The sequence below is a fragment of the Macaca mulatta genome, chromosome 7 (genome assembly GCF_049350105.2).
Source record: "Macaca mulatta isolate MMU2019108-1 chromosome 7, T2T-MMU8v2.0, whole genome shotgun sequence".
In the NCBI taxonomy this organism is placed as follows: Eukaryota; Metazoa; Chordata; class Mammalia; order Primates; family Cercopithecidae; genus Macaca; species Macaca mulatta.
Window position 1 is genome coordinate 22,253,468 of NC_133412.1, and position 21,331 is coordinate 22,274,798.

The 21,331-nt window shown below is 38.8% G+C and overlaps 2 non-coding genes and 1 pseudogene across 2 annotated transcripts; 1 reads left to right on the forward strand and 2 right to left on the reverse strand.

The window, feature by feature from the left end:
• Nucleotides 1–9,813: 9,813 nt before the first annotated feature.
• LOC114679772 (U6 spliceosomal RNA) lies at nt 9,814–9,917 on the reverse strand. The gene has a single exon (XR_003731882.1). It is a non-coding gene; the product is annotated as a U6 spliceosomal RNA (small nuclear RNA).
• A 2,371-nt stretch (nt 9,918–12,288) lies between these two features.
• LOC106999165 (5-azacytidine-induced protein 2 pseudogene) lies at nt 12,289–12,890 on the forward strand (annotated as a pseudogene).
• A 7,619-nt stretch (nt 12,891–20,509) lies between these two features.
• Nucleotides 20,510–20,613, reverse strand: LOC114679760 (U6 spliceosomal RNA). The gene has a single exon (XR_003731872.2). It is a non-coding gene; the product is annotated as a U6 spliceosomal RNA (small nuclear RNA).
• Nucleotides 20,614–21,331: the final 718 nt, after the last annotated feature.

Below are 21,331 nucleotides of genomic sequence, written 5' to 3' on the forward strand. Positions count from 1 at the left end.
GCCTAACTAGGACAAGGAAATGAACCCAGTTTTAAAGATAAGAGCAACGTGAAATACATCACAACACCGTGACAAGGAAATAAACCTCACAAGGAAACAAACCTCATTAAGTGGGTGAGGGCCCCACAGTTGGCAGGCACCCTCATTTAAGTCAGCAACACCATGAAGAAAAGCTCTTGAGATTGGGAATTCCAGGAAGAGATGAGATCTGTGTCACACCTTCATCTGTGTCACACCTTCATCTGTGTCACACCTTCATCTGTGTCACACCCTCATGGTTGCAGAGGCAAGGAATGGAGGAATGAAGGGCTCTCTGATCAAGAAAGAGGGAATCTCCTAAAGATTGTGACACAACCAGATTGAGCAAAGCCCCCAAGTGACAGAGAAAGGATGAGAAGAGATCAGATATGCTGGAAATAACTTTATGTAACACAGAAGACAAGGGGAATATTCTGGCTAGTGAGTACTACATGCTCTGGAGATCAGGGGAACTATACAAACAGGAAATATAATAGCAGGCTGGGAAATCACCCCAGGGGGGAGATGCAAGAAGAATGGAGACAGTGATAGTGAGGACTGGAATGTAGATTCTAAGTGACAGCCTTTTCCAAGCCACTAAGGTCAGGATCCAAGGCCTGGAGTAGGGTGGTTCTGTACATATCACAGAAATTGCGCCCACAACAGCAGGAAAAAATTCCAAGACTGATATTGAGGCAGGTGTGCAAAACAAAAGCAGAGACAATCTGATTTAAGGAAAAGATTGATTTACTTTCAATTTTATTTTTAAATTTCAGATCCACCTAATGCCCTGAGCAGTTTTACTTCAGAACAAAGAGCAGGCCCCTTTACCTTTCAGAGCATGCACATGAGACAGCCTGAAGGACACACACATTCTGCACTCAGTGATACACCATAGCTGTAAAGGAAACTAAAAAAGGCAAGCATGCATTGATCATGTGGCAAACGCTAGGCCCTGTGCAATGCACTTTTACAGGCATTTTCTCATTTAATCCTCCAATATTACTATGGCATTATGTTACTATCTTCATTTCTCAGATGTGGAAACAGGTTACATAGCTCACTAAGATGACAAAAACTAGTAATTAGTGGGGTTGTAGGACGATTTTTCATATTATAAAATCGTGATTTTTCACAGTTATACGACTGTTCAGATTTCCTTTTTTGTGGCAGTTTTAGTAAGATATATTTCCTAGAAATTTAAATAGCTCATGTAAATGTTCAAATTTATTGGCATTAATTTGGTCATAATTTCCTCTAATTTTTTAAATGTCTCTAGAATCTCAGATGTATTCCTCTTTTTATTTTTGATAATATCTGTGCCTTCTTTCCTTTTTTTGGCCAGTCCTGTCAGAAATTTATAAATTTCTTTTAGTCTTCAAAACTCAACTTCTTGATTTGTTGATCATTTCTATTGTAAGTTTGTTTCCTATTTTATTAATTTCTCCTTCTCTACTATAATTCCATATTATTTCCTTCCTTCTATTTTCTTTGGGGTTTTTTGGTGATTTTTTTTTTCGATTTTCTTTCTTTCTTTCTTTCTTTCTTTCTTTCTTTCTTTCTTTCTTTCTTTCTTTCTTTCTTTCTTTCTGTCTCTCTCTTTCTTTCTTTCCCTCCCTCCCTCCCTCCCTCCCTCCTTTCCTTCCTTCCTTCCTTCCTTCCTTCCTTCCTTCCTTCCTTCCTTCCTTCCTTCCTTTCTGTCTTTCTTTTTTCTCTCTTTCTCTCTTTCTTTTTTGATGGTCTCGCTTTGTTGCCCAGGCTAGAGTACAGTGGCACAAACATGGCTCCCTGCAGCCTCAACATCCCAGCTCAAGGCAATCCTCCCACTTCAACTTCCTGGGTAGCTGGGACCACGGGTGCACGCCACCACACATAGATACTTTAAAAAACTTTTGTAGAAATGGGGTCTCCCTATGTTGCTCAGGCCTGTCTAGAACTCCTGCACTCAAGCAATACTCCCGCCTCGGCTTCCCAAAATGCCAAGATTACAGGCGTGAACCACCATGTCCAGCCCCTATTTTCCATTCTTTTACGTTCAACATTTTAAGATCCTTAAATTTTAAATGTCTTTTATAAACAGCATATAATTATTTTAAAACCCTAACTGCCAGTTGTGGTGTTTCAATTGAAGCATTTTGTCCACTTAAGATAATTATTGATATACTAGAGTAAATAATAAACATTTCTACCATATATCTCCCCTAAAGAGAGAAAAAATTTCCTTGGGAAGAAATGAGGGATATTATATTGATGCCATCTACTGAAAAAATTAAAAAACTAAAAAACTACTCCAAGTAACATTGTTTCCATTAAGCAAACTTTTTTTTTTTTTTTTTTTTTTTTGAGATGGAGTCTCGCTTTGTCGCCCAGGCTGGAGTCCAGTGGCGCTATCTCGGCTCACTGCAAGCTCCACCTTCCGGGTTCACAGCATTCTCCTGCCTCAGCCTGCACAGCAGCTGGGACTACAGGTGCCTGTCACCACGCCCAGCTAATTTTTTGTATTTTTTAGTAGAGACGGGGTTTCACCATGGTCTCAATCTCCTGACCTCATGGTCCGCCCCCATCAGCCTCCCAAAGTGCTGGGATTACAGGCATGAGCCACCGCACCCGGCCTAAGCAAACTTTTAAACAGTTTTTGTTCCAGGTTTCAACTATGTTATTGTATTGGATAAACACATTCTGCCTTCAGCTATTCATAGATTTCTATCTCTTCCAACCTGTTAGGGTAAAAATGGAGCTGTCATGAACTTTTTGTGTCTTAGGAGGTAAAAAGCTCCCTAACTCTATCTAGTTTCCCCACACTAGATAGCCCTAATTTGAGTTTTGTGGGTTTTTTTTGTTTTTTGTTTGTTTGCGTGTTTTTTGTTGTTGTTGTTGTTGTTGTTGTTGTTCTTGTTGTTTTTTAAGACAGAGTTTCGCTCTGTCGCCCAGGCTGGAGTGCAATGGTGCAATCTCGGCTCACTGCAACCTCTACCTCCTGGGTTCAAGCAATTCACCTGCCTCAGCCTCCCGAGTAGCTGGGACTACAGGCACGTGCCACCATGCCCAGCTCATTTTTGTATTTTTACCAGAGACAGGGTTTCACCATGTTGGCCAGGCTGCTCTCAAACTGCTGACCTCAAGTAATCCACCCACCTTGGCCTCCCAAAGTTCTGGGATTACAGGTGTGAGCTGCTGTGCCCAGCTTTGAGTTTTTTATTGAACTTAATTTTTTAAGTAAAGACTGGGTTCTTGCTACGTTGCCCAGGCTGATCTTGAACTCCTAGCCTCCAGAGATCTTCCTGCCTTGGCCTCTAAAGTGCTGAGACCACCATGCCTGGCCCCAATTTGAGTTTTCAAAGTACTAGTTTGATGATCATTTATCACTTACTTTGTGACAGGAACCAGAATATGCTAATAATAATGAAGCTGTATAGCTTTTTTATTGAGCGCTTACTAAGTACCAGTTATGGTCCTAAGCACTTTACATGTATTACGTCACTTAATCCAACACAATTTCCCTATAATTTTGGCATTAAGATCCCCATTTACCAGGAAACTGAGGCACAGACAGGTTAAGTAACTGGTCCAAGATCACAAACTAGGTAAGAGTTATAGTTGGAATTTAAATCAAGACAGTCTGACTCTGTTCTCTTAACCACTCCCTTATACTGCTACTGAGATGCAATGCCCTCTCCTATACAAAGGGTATGAGTTCAAGTATCATTTATGAGTATGTTTGCTGTGGTATAATGTAGAATGCAAAGTAAACAGAAAAAAAAATCTAGGGAAGGTCTATAGATTTTAATAAAATTGTTAATAGCTTTAGGTGGGTTCTCCTATCCCGTAGTAACAGGATGATAGATGCATCGCTGGGCCACTAGGCCTTTCATTTAAGTACTTCAGGGAATCACTCATGCAAATAGAATTTTCTGCTAAATCGTTGTTTCTGGGAATTATCTGTGCCTAGTAAAATTTTATAGACTCACAGACCTGGAAGATCCCTTAGAGATCAATTATTCTAGACCACTCATTTATAGTATTAACAATTATCTTTGGAGGTGCTTTTGTTTGTGTGTTTGTTTGTTGAGACAGTGTCTTACTCTGTCACCCAGGTGTACGGTGGTGCAATCACAGCTCACTGCAGCCTTGACCTCCTGGGCTCAGGTGATTCCCCCACTTCAGCCTCCTGGGTAGCTGAAACCACAGGCACGTTCAGCTAATTGTTTGTATTTTTTGTAGAGATAAGGTTTTGTCATGTTGCCCAGGCTGGTCTCAAACTCCTGGACTCAAACTATTCTGCCACAGCTTCCCAAAGTACTAGGATTACAGGCATGAGCCACCACACGTGGCCTGGAGGTGGTATTTTAAGGAACTTTTTCTTTTTTTTTTTTATTTCTATGATGTTTAATTTTTTTATAAGAACATATCACACATACAAAAATAAACTTAAAGATGGTTATTTCTGCTAAGACAATTCAATGAGGGAAATAATAGTCACTTCAACAAATGGTGCTGGAACAACTGAATATCCACATGCCAAAGAATGAATCAGGACTCCTACCTCAAACTATACTAACTCAAATCATAGACCTAAATATAAAAATTAAAACTATAAAACTCTTAGAAGAGAATGTAGGAGTAAATCTTCATGATCTTAGGTTGGGCAATGGTTTCTTAGGTACAAACCAAAGGCACAATCAACAAAAGAAAGTATAGATAAATTGGACTTTCTCAAAATTAAAAACTGTGTGTTGTAAACAATGTCATCAAGAAAACAAAACAAAAATATATATATATATATAAACCAATTCATGAACAGGAAAAAATATTTGCAAATCATATATATGATAAAGGATTTGTATCCAGAATATATAAAGAACTCTTATAATTCATTAACAAAAAGACAATTAACCCAGATTAAAAATGGCAAAGCAGGTGAATAGAAAGATATTCTATTCTTTCTATTAAGTATTCTTCAGAAGATATTGAAATATATTCAATGTCTTCTTTTATTGGCTTCTTTTTTTATCTCCAAAGAAGATACAAAAAATAGCCAGGCTGGGCACTGTGGCTCACGCCTGTAATCCCAACACTTTGGGCAGCTGAGGTGGGTGGATCACTTGAGTCCAGGAGTTCAAGACCAGCCTGGGTGACATAGCAAAACTCTGTCTCTACACACAAAAAAATTAACCAAGCATGGTGGCCTGTGCCTGTAGGCCCAGCTACTCAGGAGGCTGAGCCAGGAGAATTGGTTGAGCCTAGGAGGTGGAGGTTACCATGAGCCAAGATCATGTCACTACATTCCAGCCTGGGTGATAGAGTGAAAACACATCCATAAAAAAGAGAGAGAGAGAGAGCCAATAAGCACATGAAAAGATATTCAATATTATTAGCCATTAGAGAAATGCAAATCACAAGAGACCACTTAACACCCATTAGGATGGCTATATTTAAAAAGATAGATAAATGTTGTCGAGGATATGAAGAAATTAGAACCCTATATTCATTGCTACCGGGTATGAAAATGGTGTAGCTACTTTGAAAAACAGGTGGCACTTCCTCAAAATGTTAAACATAGTTATTACATGACCCAGCAATTACACTCTTAGATATATATGCAATAGAAACAAAAACATATATCCACATAAAAATGAAATATTCATAGCAGCATTATTCATAGTAGATAAACAGTGGAAAGACCTAAATGTCCATCAGTTGATGAATAGATAAATAAAATGTAGTATATCCATAGTATATCCACACAATGGAATATTATTATGCTTAGCAATAAAAAGTAATCAAGTACTGATACATGCTTTAACATAAATGAACCTGGAATACATTATGCTAAGTGAAAGAAGCTAGTCACAAAAGAGCATATATCGTATGATTCCATTCATATAAAATGTCCAGAATAGGCAAATAAATATAGATAGAAAGTAGATTCATGGTTGCCTAGGCGGGAGTGTGTGTTGGGGGCATGGGGAGTGACTGCTAATGGGCAAGTGGTATCTTCCACACAATTGTAATCTATAGATCAAGGTCAACAGCCTGCCTTAAACATCATTTATAACTGGTTTGGCAATAATAGACAAAGATACAGTGACTTAAACAAAACAGAAGTTTGTTTGTCTGGCACATAAATCTAGAGGTAGGCAGCTCAAGGCTGGGATGGCAGGTTTCTCCACAATATCCTCAGGATCTCAGGCTGTTCTCAGTCCACTGCTTTGCCAACCCTAGGGTATGGTTCTTGCTCTTATGGACTGAAATGGTAACTATCACATCCTCTAAGTAACAGGCTCTAGGAACACAGAAAGAGTGGGAGTGGAAGGAAAGGGAGACAAAGAGTATGTGCCAATGCCTTTAAGAAAAGTTCCCAGATGCCATTTCTGCTGTATATCCATTGGCTAAACCACTGTGACATAGCCATACTTAATTTCAAGTGAGACTGAGAATATATTCTTTATTCTTGGTAGCATGTGCTTAGATAGAAATTAGGGGTTCTAGGGCCAAGTGTAGTAGCTAATGCTCATAATCCCAGCAATTTAGGAGGCTGAGGCGGGAGGATCGCTTGAGCCCAGGAGTTTGAGATCAGCCTAGGCAACATAGTGAGACCCTGTGTCTATAAAAAAAATTAAAAATTAGCCAGGTATAGTGGTATATGCCCATAGTCCTTGCTACTTGAGAGGCTGAGGTGGGAGGACTGCTTGAATCCAGGAGTTCAAGGTGATTGCACCACTGCACTCCAGCCTGGGGAAACAGGAAAGGAAACGAAAGGAATGGAAAGGAAGGGAAGGGAGGGGAGGGGAGGGGAGGGGATGGGAGGGGAGGCGAAGGGAAGGGAAGGCGAAGGGAAGGGAAGGGAAGGGAAGGGAAGGGAAGGGAAGGGAAGGGAAGGAAAGGAAAGGAAAGGAAAGGAAAGGAAAGGAAAGGAGAGGAGAAAAAAAAGAAAAGGAGAGGAAGGGAGGGAGGAAGAAGGAAGGAAGGAAAGAAAGGAAGGAAGGAAGGAAAGAAGGAAGGAAGGAAGGAGAAAGAAAGAAAAGAAAGAAAGAAAGGAAGGAAGGAAGGAAGGAGAGAAAGAAGGAAAGAAGAAAGAAAGAGAAAAAGGAAGAAAGGAAGGAAGGAAATAAATAAATTAGAGGTTCTATATCATCACAGAAAAAAGAGAAACAGACATTCAGAAATTAACTGGCAGACTTGGTCAATGACTCATAACATATCTCATTACAGAAAACACTACCAAAAGCTAGGAAAAAAAAAAATCTAGTCACAAAGGATGAAATAAGTAAGATGAACTACACACTAAATTAAACAGTATAGGAAATGACTGTGCTTAATAGTTGAAAGCATCAGAGGAGACATGCTTGCAAAAGGACGGAGAAATAATCAAAAGTTCTACAGTAAGGAGAACTTTTTTTTTCTTTTTTTTCTTTTTTCTTTTTTTGAAACGGCGTCTCCCTCTGTTTCCAGGCTGGAGTTCAGTGGCGCAATCTTGGCTCACTGCAACCTCTGCCTCCCAGGTTCAAGGGATTCTCCTGCCTCAGCCTCCCGAGTAGCTGGGATTACAGGCACGTGCCGCCACACCTGGCTAATTTTTGTATTTTTAGTAGAGACGAAGTTTCACCATGTTGGGCAGGATGGTCTCGATCTCCTGACCTCGTGATCCGCCCACCTTGGCCTCCCACATGCTGGGATTACAGGCATGAGCCACCACGCCTGGCCAGAGAATACTTTTTATAAGGATATTCAGAGGCAATATCCATCAGCTACATTAAAGCAATTTTTTAAAAAAAGATTACATGAGCAATAACTAAGATCATATTGCTTTTCACTTCCCATTAAGACAATAAACTTAAAATAGTTCACCTTTGCTTATTTTATTTTTTTATATGCTTCTAATTCCTGGCAGACTTATATTATCACCGATTTTATCGTGTCTGACAATATTTCAAGGATATAGGTTACATTTTGCTTTACTATACACATCTAAAGATACAATAACTTTGTTTGGGAAACAAACCAAAAAAAAGTTTCATTGTAATTTTTAATTTACACATCCATAATACATCAGAAAAATACTGGATACTCTTTCAAGAAATTCCAACATACGCAACTTGGTATAAATTTACTTAATCCTCTTAGTCATTAATTGAAGATTTCTTCCAAGAAATTGCTATTAATGCAGAAATACAAAAAGGAAACTTATTCAATTGAGCAAATAAAAAGATTAAAAATGTTTACTTTAGTTCTACGAATAAAATTCACAACAGAGTATTACCACAGGTGGAAATTATACTTTTAAAATTCTGACTAATTTTTTAACAGTTTTTAAAAATTTGTTTTTGTGTTACACTGTTATGTCTTTTTGAGCAATCAGAATGTTTCTTTATCCAGCAATAATACATAAAGCAACACTATTACATGTCCAAATGTAGGTATATGTCCTTATCTACGGCTGATTTTAATATTTATCATTGCTCTTTTAAATATACTAATAAATGTTTGGTAAGTCCAAATGAACAGGGTTAGTAATATGGCAAGACGTCTAGGATCTAGGAAAACTGTGGACTAGTTGCAAGAGGTAGTTTTAACATTGCTAAATAAAGAGACAATGATAAACACACAAATTATTTTTTAAATAAGCTATCAAAAACCCATACTTTAAAAATTGCTCTTTTAAAAACAATTTTTAAAAAAAATCTTTATTTTTAAAATTGTTATCAATGACTCCACTGAATACTACTCAGATCAAAGTATCTAAATATCCACCTCACTCAACACAATTCAAATCCCAATGGCCACTTTTCAGTTGGTTCCCTTGGTTCTACCCTCTCAATGTCAGCTGTGGTTAGTTGTCTTCTCTTTATGTAGGGCACTAGGACAGAAAACCCAAATATGCAGTCCACGGACACCTGGGTAATCCATGTATAGGCTTCTGGGCATCTGTGAGCCTTTATATGTAAAGTTCGTGTGTTGTGTTTTTGTTTGTTTTTTTTTTTGTGCGTGTGTGGTTTTAAGGAGTGTAGAGTTTAATAGGCAAGGAGGAAGAGAAAAGACAGAAGGAAGAAGCTCTGTTTGGTTTTTTAAATATTTATATATTTGATATTGAGTGGAATGGCAGTGTGTGTGTTATGTTTGTATGTGTGTATGCTAAGGAAAGGGGCCTGTGTTTCATCAGATTCTCAAAAGAAACTATAATTGGGGCTGTTCATATAATTTATCTTCCAAACTAGGACACTTGAGAATTAAAAACTAATGCCAGACCAACAGCATAAAACACATGTAAATAGGGACATGTGGTCACCCTACCTTGATATCATTGTTTTAGCACAGAAAATATAAAAGCATATTCCTGGGTCAATTCTGCAGGTAATTTATTCAATATGTAAAGGGTGTCTCCTCCATTACCATGCTTAATAGAGAAGGCTCTACTCTCTACTCTCTAGGTATTTGAAATACAACAGCTTTATTCAACACAATATTCCCTTGTTTCTTCCCTACCTGAGTTTACTCTAAATTTTATTTTAAACTACCTATTACCATGTTGTTAACTGGGTAATTCTGTAGAGGGAAGTACATCTGCTTTTCTACAACTGGAGTTCTTATAAAATGTTTTTCTGGGTTGTAAAATAAAACATACAGAAAGTCACATGTATATAATATATATATGTCTATATGTACTACATTTATATTAAAGTATATTTATAGTAAATATTTACATTTACTATAGTATATTACACCACATATGTATATATTTGGATTTGTTTTACAAGTGAGAACTCATTCCAGGCAATATATATAGTGATTTCTAAAAAATATATAAAATGCTTCACAAATATGCATGTCATCCTTGCTCAGGGGCCATGCTAACCTCTGAATAGTTCCAGTTTTGGTATATGTGCTGTCAAAGTGAGCACATATATAGTAATTTCATTGCTCTTTGATCAGACTTCAGTCTTAATGGGGGAAAATGTTAATTATGAACTTCTTTTGTGCTTCTAAGTAATACAAAAACCCAGATATTCTGGTATTCTTGGCCACTTTACAAAACAAGTATTTGAGTCTATAGAGTCCTGGGTCTTTTTCTCAATACCCCTGAAAGTACACTAATGCAATACTATATATTCAGACAAAATACACGTATACATATGTAATATTAAATCTGCCAAAAGAAAAGCATAGTAGATTCTATTTTAAATGATCACAACATTTTTGTTAGTATTCAAATAATTGGGCCTCTATTAACTAGTACTTCCACAGTTTACTGTAACAAATAAAAACTGATGTCTGGGCCCGGCGCAGTGGCTCACGCCTATAAATCCAGCACTTTGGGAGGCTGAGGCAGGTGGATCACCTGAGGTCGGGAGTTCAAGACCAGTCTGGTCAACATGGTAAAACCCCATCTCTACTAGAAATACAAATTAGCTGGGTGTGGTGACATGGGCCTGTAATCCCAGCTACTCAGAAGGTTGAGGCAGGAGAATCGCTTGAACCCAGGAGGCAGAGGTTGCAGTGAGCCAAGATCGTGCCACTGCACTCCAGCTTGGGCAACAGAGTGAGACTCCATCTCAAAAAAAAAAAAAAAAAAAAAATTGAGGTTCTAATCATACAATTGTAAAATCTAAAAAAAATTATATTCTAATTTTTAAAAGCTAAAAGTTGGCCAGGAACAGTGATTCACACCTGTAATTCCAGCATTTTGGGAGGCAGAGGCAGGTGGATCACTTAAGGTTGGTAGTTTGAGACCACCCTGGCCAACATGGTGAAACCCTGTCCCTACTAAAAATACAAAAATTAGCCAGGTGTGGTGGCGGGCAGCTGTAATCTCAGCTACTTGGGAGATTGAGGCAAGAGAATGACTTGAACCTGGGAGGTGGAGGTTGCAGTCACTGAACTCCAGCCTAGGTGACAGAGCGAGACTCTGTCTCAAAAAAAAAGCTAAAAAGATCTCAATTAAAAGATCCTATTTTCGTTCATGTCTTTTTGAACAGTCACTATTCAAAAATGACAATGTTTACTATACTTAGACCACATATAACTAATAATATAATTGTATAAAAAGAAAAACCTCAATAATTAAAAATTGGAGTCATACTTAAATTTATTATTTTCCTAAAAATCTAGAAGTACATTGAGTAATAGCAAAGGCTTTATTTTCCATTTTTAAGGCCGGGCACGGTGGCTCACACCTGTAATCCCAGCACTTTAGAGGGCCGAGGGAGGTGGATCACCTGAGGTCAGGAGTTCGCGACCAGCCTGGACAACATGGTGAAACCCTGTTCCTACTAAAAACACAAAAAAAATTGCTGGGTATGATGGTGCACGGCTGTAATCCCAGCTACTCAGGAGGCTGAAGCAGGAGAGTCACTTGAACCTGGGAGGTGGAGGTTACAGTGAGCCGAGATCGCAGCATTGCATTCCAGCCTGGGCAACAAGAGCGAAACTCCGTCTCAAAAAAAAAAAGAAAGAAAAAGAAAAAGAAAAAGCTTCTATTTCATTTAAACTCCCCAAAAGAAACTCTACTCATTAGGATGAGATCCTACAAATAAAGCAAAATTGTGTTCCCAGAAAACTCAGGGACCACCCAGTACTTAATTCTGGCCAAACAATAAGAGATAAAGGGAAAAAGAGTTGGGGGCGGGGGGGATGAAAAGCAAGAGATATTGTGAAAGAAGGAATATTTTTATTATTTTATTTTATTATTATTATTATTATTATTAGGGACAAAGTCTAGCTCTGTTGCCCAGGCTGCAGTCCAGTGGCACAATCTCGACTTACTGCAAGGTCAGGTCTCCCGGGTTCACGCCATTCTCCTGCCTCAGCCTCCCGAGTAGCTGGGACTACAGGTGCCCGCCACCGCGCCCGGCTAATTTTTTGTATTTCTAGTAGAGACAGGGTTTCATTGTGTTAGCCAGGATGGTCTCGATATCCTGACCTTGTGATCCGCCTGCCTCAGCCTCCCACAGTACTGGGATTACAGGCGTGAGCCACCGCGCCCGGCCCGAATACTTTCATTATTAGCAAATGATATGACTATGCACCCTGAAGAGCCAAGAGAATCGATTAAAATATCCTTAGAATCTTAAGGAATTCCAAATGGGTAGATATAAGACCAATACCCTCAATTCAATAACTCAGAGTGGCTGCTTTCGCTGGTAAAGTGGAGGTATCTTCAAGGAAATCGGAACCCGTGATGATCCCTGGCAATTCGATCTGTTTGGGGCTGTTTCTAAACATTAGGGAATGGAAACTCGGTGGCGGCCCTAAGTAGCCTGGTTTCAGGCTCTCATGGATGCACTCATAGAAGGTGATACCTGTATGCTACCTTGTGAAAAAACCCCAGCAACTCCAGTTTCAACATATTGAGGAGATGCTTCTGTTGCTTCCCATTTTGCCCATATGAAGACATCAAAAAAGGACTTAAGGATTCAGAGAAAGAGAAGACTTATGTTAAAAAAAAGAATTAGATTTTTGGAAGAAAAGCTTACAGGAGCTCAATTAGATGAAGAAATAAGTTTTGTGGAATAGCAACAAGTAAATAGGGCCTATTATGTATATTGAAACATTTGCATTGATAGAGATAATTTAGAGAACAAATCGAATAAAATGAGTAAACACAAGTCTGAATCTTTAAAAGTATTGAATGAACAGATGCAATCTAAAGAAGCAGAACTCTAGCTAAGGACAGAGGTGGAAACTCAGCTGGTGATGAGGAATTTCAATCTACCTTCATCAAACTGGGAGGTGGAAAAGTTAAGCAGTGACCTGAAGATCCATGGTTTGGAACAAGAGTTGATGAGGAAAGAATGTAATGATCTCAAAATAGAACCACTCAAAAACCAAACAAATCTCTGTATCAGGAAGACAATCTGAAGAGCAGAGATCTCTGAAGAGTAAGAACTTCAACTGATAATACGTAGAATGCATACTGGCAACTGAGGAGATAAATGTCTAGTTTATATCTGGTGACTCAAGTGCTAGCTGAACTATTAAGAAAACTGAAAACCCCAACTTCAATCAAGACAGCCTGCACCTCAGTAGGATGTATTGAAGACCCTTGCAAAGATGGCACAAAACTGCACATGATGAATTTTACTGCAACATACACAAGACATCCCCTTCTCTCACCAAATGGCAAAGCTCTTTGTTATACTACATCTTCCTCTTTACCAGGAGATATATATAAAGGTTTTATCAGAGAAAGCAGCCCTCCAATCACGGACAGATAATGAGAGAGCCATTCCTAATGAGGGCACACACTCTTATGGCAGAAATTCTCTGGAAGATCACTTTGAGTATTCCCAATCCCTCCTGACACTAGTGAGACAGCATTTAGGGAAATTAAAAGTAAAATTTTGCCTTTAACCAGTGTGCCACCACTGCATTACTTGGATCAACATAATCAAAATTTCCTTTATAAGACTTAAGTCTGAAGAGATTCATCATTTCATCACAAGGACACTATCTCTCAGTGGTTCTCTCAATAAATTACTTAACAAACTAAACGTAGATTTTGATTAAAATTTTGGAGAGTTCTTTAGTACATGCATTTGAACATACTGTATAATATTATGTAGTTTATTTTCAGTATGAAAGAATACCCTCCAGCTCCATATTCTAAGAAACAGATATATACTACTATTTTTTTTTTTTTTTTTTTTTTTTTTTTTTGATGCATGGCCTCACTCTTTACCTTGGTTGAAGCACAGCGGAATGACCGTAGATTGCTCACTGCAAACCTCAACTCCTAGGCTTAAGCAATCCTCCTGCCCCAGCCTCCTAAGTAGCTAGGACTACAGGAGTACACCACTACACCCAGTTAATTTTGTTTTATGTTTCGTAGAGACTGGGTTGCTCTCTGTTGCTCAGACTGGTCTTGAACTCCTGGCCTCAAGCTATCCTCATGCCTCAGCCTTCTAAAGTGCTGGGATTACAGATGTAAGCCACCATGCCTGACCTGCTGCTATGCTAATTAATAAATACCCTGGGCCCAGAAGTTCAAGACCAGCCTCAGCAACATAGTGAGATGCCATCTTGACAAAAAAAAAATTTAATTAGTCCGGGCGAGTTGGCACACACCTGTAATCCCAGCACTTTGGGAGGCCTAAGAGGGTGGATTGCTTGAGGTCAGGAGTTTGAGACCAGCCTGGTCAACATGGCAGAAACACGTTTCTATTAAAAATACCAAAAAAAATTGGCCAGGCGTGGTGGTACACACCTGTAGTCCCAGCTACTCAGGAGGTTGAGGCACGAAAATCCCTTGAACCCAGGAGGTGGAGGTTGAGAGGTTACAGTGAGTCAAGATTGTACCACTGTACTCCAGTCTGGGTGACAGAAATGCTGTCTCAAAAAAAAAAAAATTTTTTTTTTTTTAATTAGCCAGGCATGGTGGCACACATCTGCGGTCCTAGCTACTCAGGAGGCTGAGGTAGGAGGATTGCTTGAGCCCAGGAGTTCCAGGTTGCAGTGAGCTATGATCATGCCATCTCACTGCAGCTTGGGTGACACAGCAAGATCTTGACACACACACACACACACACACACACACAAAATTAAGTAAATAAATACACATAAGGTGTTTAAGAAAAAAAACTCTTTATACCATAATTTCCACATCTGAGAATTTACGTGAAGAAAACTATCAAAAAATAGAGCAAGATTTATTTTTAAAAAGATGTTCATGGAGGTGTCATAAAAGTAACAAATTGTAGGCCAGGTGTGGTGGCTCATGCCTGTAACCGTAGTGGCATTTTAGGAGGCTGAGGAGGGAGGATCTCTCGCTTCAGCCTGGGAGGTTGAGGCTGCAGTGAACTAAAATCATGCCAGTGTGCTCCAGCCCCAGGCGTCAGAGTGAGCTTTTGTCTCAAAAAAAAAAAAAAAAAAAAGTTAAACAAACAAAATGAAATGTCATATGCTGCCATTATACATCATAATATCAAATAAGGGCCGGGCGCGGTGGCTCAAGCCTGTAATCCCAGCACTTTGGGAGGCCGAGACGGGCGGATCACGAGGTCAGGAGATCGAGACCATCCTGGCTAACACGGTGAAACCCCGTCTCTACTAAAAAATACAAAAAACTAGCCGGGCGCGGTGGTGGGCGCCTGTAGTCCCAGCTACTCGGGAGGCTGAGGCAGGAGAATGGCGTGAACCCGGGAGGCGGAGCTTGCAGTGAGCTGAGATCCGGCCACTGCACTCCAGCCTGGGCGGCAGAGCGAGACTCCATCTCAAAAAAAAAAAAAAATATCAAATAAGATTTTTCAGCCAGGCACGGGTGCTTTATGCCTGTAATCCCAGCACTTTGGGAGGCTGAAGCAGGTGGATCACTTGAGGCCAGGAATTTGAGACCAGCCTGGGCAACATGGCAAAACCGTATCTTTACTAAAAATACAAACAATTAGCTGGTGTGGTGGGGTGGCATGTGCCTGTAGTCCCCACTGCTCGGGAGGCCAAGACACGAGAATTGCTTGAACCCGGTAGGCAGAGGTTGCAGTGAGCCGAGATCACACCACTGCACTCCAGCCTGGGCAACAGAGTTAAGATTTTTTCTCAATCAAAAACAAAAAACAAAAAATGAAGGTTATTACTGGGAGAAGATTTGGGAGAAATTAGGATTTTATACTAAATCTGTACTGCCTGATTTTTTGTACATCAAGTTTGTATGATGTAAAAAAAAAAATCAATGTCCCCAGTAGTATGCTAACAAATGCTCCAGCAGGTAAATTGAGGGTATATTTTATCTATGTTCGCACTGCACCCTCTGCTGTTTCCACAAAGAAAAGGCTCAAAGTAGACACCTACCCAGGGTTTATTCATATCCTTTGTCCATTTTTGTTGTTTTTGGATTGGTCGTATTTTTCCCAGATTTGTAATACCTCTTTGTATATTAAGGAAATTAGCCCTTATGGAAGAAAAACTTGAAAAAATTATGTAAATTACAACATTACTTTTTATTTTGAAGAATGATAACTACTATTTGATCATTTTTATTACAGCAGCTAAATACCAGACTGCAGGGTACCCCAGTCCCATCCTCCCCTCCCCCGATTCTACTCCTGGCTTTCTTTCCATGTCCTGACCAAAAATCACAGAGTGCTTTGACTGCTCTGTGAGACAGCCCAGTGCAGGGTTTTCCCAGCGGGCTTCAACTCAAACCAGGACCTTAAACATTTCCAGGGACTGATAAAGGTATTTAGGTTGCTGCTCAAAACACTGAAAGAAACTGGCCTCAGCCCTGAGCCAGATTCCTTAGACCCTCATATAAACTCCATATCCAGACCCTCTCACTGTGGATATACCTAGGTAGAACACCCCTTTTATCTTGTCCATTGCAAGGATTGGCGCAGTAATCTGCAAGTTCCCTCAGTAAATGCTTTAGACTGATTACTTTATTTAGTGGTTCTTTCTTCAGAATCCCAACTGACCACAACTTGGGACAGTCTGGGGCACCCCCTTGTGGGGACTCCCCTGCCTCCACTTTTAAGTTGACTCTGGCCACAGGTTTGGAGGATAAAACATACACTTCTGAAAAATCAATGTTCCCTATGAATATTTGAAAAACAACTGAATTGGAAACCATGGAACGAGAAGTAGATCATGTATAAGCCTGCAATGAGAAGGCCTCTCATAAATTGGTCCTAATATAAGGGCAAGGCCATGTTTGTTTGTCTTTTTAAATTAATTTATTGTTTTTCTTTGAGACAGAGTATTGTTCTGTCACCCAGGCTAGAGTGCAGTGGCATGATCACGGCTCACTCCTGGGCTCAAGCAATCCTTCCACCTCAGCCTCCAAATAGCTGGGACTACAGGTATGTGCCACTATGCCCAGCTAGTATTTTAAATTTTTTATAGAGATGGGGTATCCCCATGCTGCCCATACTGGTCTCAAATTCCTGGGCTCAAGAGGTCATCCGGCTTCAGCCTCCTTAAGTGCTGACATTACAAGCATGCGCCACAATACCCAGTCTAAATTTAATTTCTTAAACCAAAGTAATATATTACAAGCAATTTGGACAGAAGAGGGGAAATCACTCGCCACTTTTCATCCTAATGAAATTACTGCTAATATGTAGTGTATTTCCTTCCAAGTAAAAAATATATTTTAAGATTCTTTTGTAGTTCATAAACATGATGATTGGGTTTTCACACAGAGAAGCATATAATTTTTAAATAATTTATTAACTGTTATCATAACATACATAAAGTCCTTGTTTCCTTTCTGAAGAGACAATATAGTGTGCTATACTATGAGATAGTATAGTATGCTACATAGTAAATACGTAGTATAGTATTTAATGACTGACATTTAAATGAATGGGCTCTGACTCACTTCAAATCCTGCTTCTCCCCTACTTAATAAAAGTTTGTATGACTTTGGGGAGATTGCTTATCTTTCTAATCATAGATCTCTTTTTTTGTGTAATGGAAATGATTATAATGCTATCAATATCATAGGAAAACTGAAAATTAAATGAGATAAGCACACAATCAGTGCTCACAGATGTCTACAGATGTCTACACTGAATTGAGTATCAGTGAAGTTTATGAATTCAGTACCTTTTGGATAATTCTTTTATGTGCTCTGTTGCAAGTTCGCTGTTTTCCCCAAGGGTCTTTATTTCATTTGGTGTTACTTCATCATGCTGTGGATAGAAAAATAAATCACATTTTAAAAAATCATCATACCAATGATCCAATCAGTAATGGTTCTAAAAAGGAAAAATAAACTGGCAATATATATATATCAAAAGCCATAAAATATTTACACATTTAAGTCTATTCAATCTAGCTTGGTGGAGAAAATTTACAAAATTTCGTCCACACACACATATAATTATACTATATATTTTTAGAGACCCATAAAGAAGATGAGCATTTTAAATATACCTGCTGTGATTATGTCAGATAAGCAAAACTTTGACTGATTTTATTCTCAAGTATTGAAATTTCCTCTAATGTGGTTATATTACTTTTTAGTCACAAAAATAAGGAAACAAACTTGCTACTAATTTAAACTTTCTTAAAATCCTTGATTTGAGGATTCCTGGGCTTCTTGTGAGCTACATATAAAAAATATAAAGTAAGCTGAGCAAATTATATTTCTCCTTCAAAAGGACAGTGAAGTATTTAGCTATAAAGATATAAAATAACTAAATGTATGTTAAGCTTTTCCCAAATATTTTGTGAAAGCAACTTAGATACTGGTACCTATCACATAATCTATTTATTTTATATACCATTAAGAAGTTTCTTTTCTTTTTCTTTCTTTCTTTTTTTTTTTTTTTTTTTCTGAGACAGAGTCTTGCTCTGTTGCCCAGGCTGGAGTGCAGTGGCACGATCTCGGCTCACTGCAACCTCCGCCTCCCAAGTTCAAGCAATTCCTCTGCCTCAGTCTCCCGAATAGTTGAGATTACAGGTGCCAGCCACCACATCCGGCTAATTTTTTGTATTTTTAGTAGAGATGGGGTTTTGCCATGTTGCCCAGGCTGGTTCGAACTACCAAGCTCAGGCAATCAGCCCGCCTCAGCCTCCCAAAGTGCTGGGATTACAGGTATAAGCCACTGTGCCCAGCCACCATTAAGAAGTTTCTATATTTAAATAAAAACTTAAATCCACTCCAAACAATAATAATGCTCCCCAGATCTACCCTTGTTATTGCCATTCGATGAATACCTTCCACTTATATATGCTATGGTTACATGATTATAATGGGCTAATACTCATATCAAGCAATATTCTGAAAGAACTGACAAACTTTTTTATCATGTAGTAATATAACTTCTAGAGTCAACATCCATACAAGTATGTTCTAGTACTTTTTTAGTAGAAAAAAACATTGGATTGGGTTAGAGCTGAGAAAATTGGGCTCCACTTTGCTAATATCTGCCAACGTGTACTAAAACAGGTCATTATATATTCTTTACCTTAGTTTTCTCATGTATAAAGCTAAATGATGAAATTAGTGATCTGTGAACTCTAAAGTTCTGGTAGAGTCAATAATTACCATCAAATAATAACCATTGCATTACTGCTCACGTTCCTGGAAACACTGTGAAAAGTCAAGGATTAGATATTTCAGTCCTTAGTACAACATACTGTTACCTCCTAGACAAAAAAACTGAAAGAACTATTATTTTCAGATGATGATGCCTTGGGAAGAAAAATTAATAACAGAAATATAAAATATATGTTGATAGCCTGATTTTGGACATACTGTAAAGTTTTTCTCTATGATGTGGCTGTGGGTTTAAAGTTTAAAACAAATAAAAAATAAAAGTGAAAGATTTTCTCCCTAACTCTTTATTGTGAAAAATTTCAAACGTACCAAAAAGTTAAAGAATAGTACAATAGACCAGGTGCGGTGGCTCACACCTGTAATCCCAGCACTTTGGGAGGCCAAGGTGGGCAGATCACGAGGCCAGGAGATTGAGACCATCCTGGCCAACATGGTGAAACCCAGTCTCCACTAAAAATTCAAAAATTAGCTGGGTGTCGTGGCAGATGCCTGTAATCCCAGCTACTTGGGAGGCTGAGGCATGAGAATCACTTGCACCCAGGAGGTGGAGGTTTCAGTGAGCTGAGATCCCACCACTGCACTCCCGCCTGGTGACAGAACGAGACTCCGTCTCAAAAAAAAAAAAAAAAAAAAAAAAGAATAGTAAAATAAATACCATATACCTTTCACCTGGATTCACAAAGTGTTAACATTTCCGACACCTTGAGTGCCCCCCCCCTTTTATTTTTGTGGAACCACTTGAAAACATTTGCAGATATGACATTTCCACTCTCTAATACCTGGCATGTGTTTTCTAAAAATATACATTGTTTTATCTTTACAACGCCACTATCACGCTTAAGAAAATAAAATGTAACACAGTATCACCTATTATACAGTTCATTGTTACATTTTCCCAATTGCTCTCCAAATGTCTTTTATTCCTCTTTTTTATGTCTCTTCATCTACTACGGTCCTATTGCTTTTTTTGTATTTGATGACATTAACTGATGTTAGAGTCCTGGTCAGTTAATTGTCTTGTGGTATGGTCCATATTCTGGATTTGTCTGAATGTTAACTCATAATTAAATTCGGGTGAAGTGTTTTGAACAAGAATACTACACAGATAATACTGTGTATTTATTATATCATATCAGACTGAACATACTGAAAGGTTTCTCCAATATTGGTGATGCTAAGTTTGCTAAAGTGGTGCCGGCCAGATCTCTCCATTGTAAAGGTACACTGTTTAACTTTGGAACTAATAACCAATCTGTGGGGTGACAACTTGAGATCATGGGTTTAGAATCCATTAATGACCTTATCTAAATCAATTATTATATTGAGGGTTTTAAAAATGGTGATTTTCGATTTTATCTTTCTTTCTATATTTACTAGCTGCTATTTTGTAAAGGAAAATTTTCCTTATCCCACCCTTTTCTTCCTTATTTTCTTCCTTCTTTCCTTTCTTCCTTCTGTCCTTCCTTTTTCCTTATGTCTGCTTTTGGAGTATCATATATGTATATGGAATGCTTCATGAATTTGCATGTCATCCTTGCGCACGGGCCATGCTAATCTCTGTATTGTTCCAATTGTAGTATGTGTGCCGCTGAAGCAAGCACATGGATTCTTTTTACCTAACATATCCATTATTGTCATTAGTTTTAATGCTCAATTGTTTGCAATTTGGCTATTACTTAAAGATTATGAAGTAAGTCAAAAGCATAAGTGAATCTGAGGCAGGATGGCAAAAGCTACAAAACAATTATTTTTCCAGTATTGTACACTTTTTTTTCTTTTTTTGGTTAATCAGGCAGCCCCCGAACCAGAATAGGTTCAGACAGACTCTTGTACACATTTATTGAGGGGTGTTATTCAAAACATTGAACAAACAGCACATCACAGGCATTAACCAGTCACAGTCTACACTGGCAGTAAAGAACTGGTAAATGGCCGGGTGTGGTGGCTCACGCCTGTAATCCCAGCACTTTGGGAGGCCGAGGCAGGCAGATCACGAGGTCAGGAGATTGAGATCATCCTGGCTAACACGGTGAAACCTTGTCTATTCTAAAAATACAAAAAATTAGCCCGGTATGGTGGCAGGTGCCTGTAGTCCCAGCTACTCGGGAGGCTGAGGCAGGACAATGGCATGAAACCAGGAAGCGGAGCTTGCAGTGAGCCGAGATCGTGCCACTGCACTCCAGCCTGGGTGTCACAGCAAGACTGTGTCTCAAAAAAGAAAAAATAAATTATTGCATTTGATTTCCCAATATTTTGTTAAGAAATTTAGCATCTACATTCATAGGGATATTGTTTACTTCTGGAGTTATGCTGGTCACT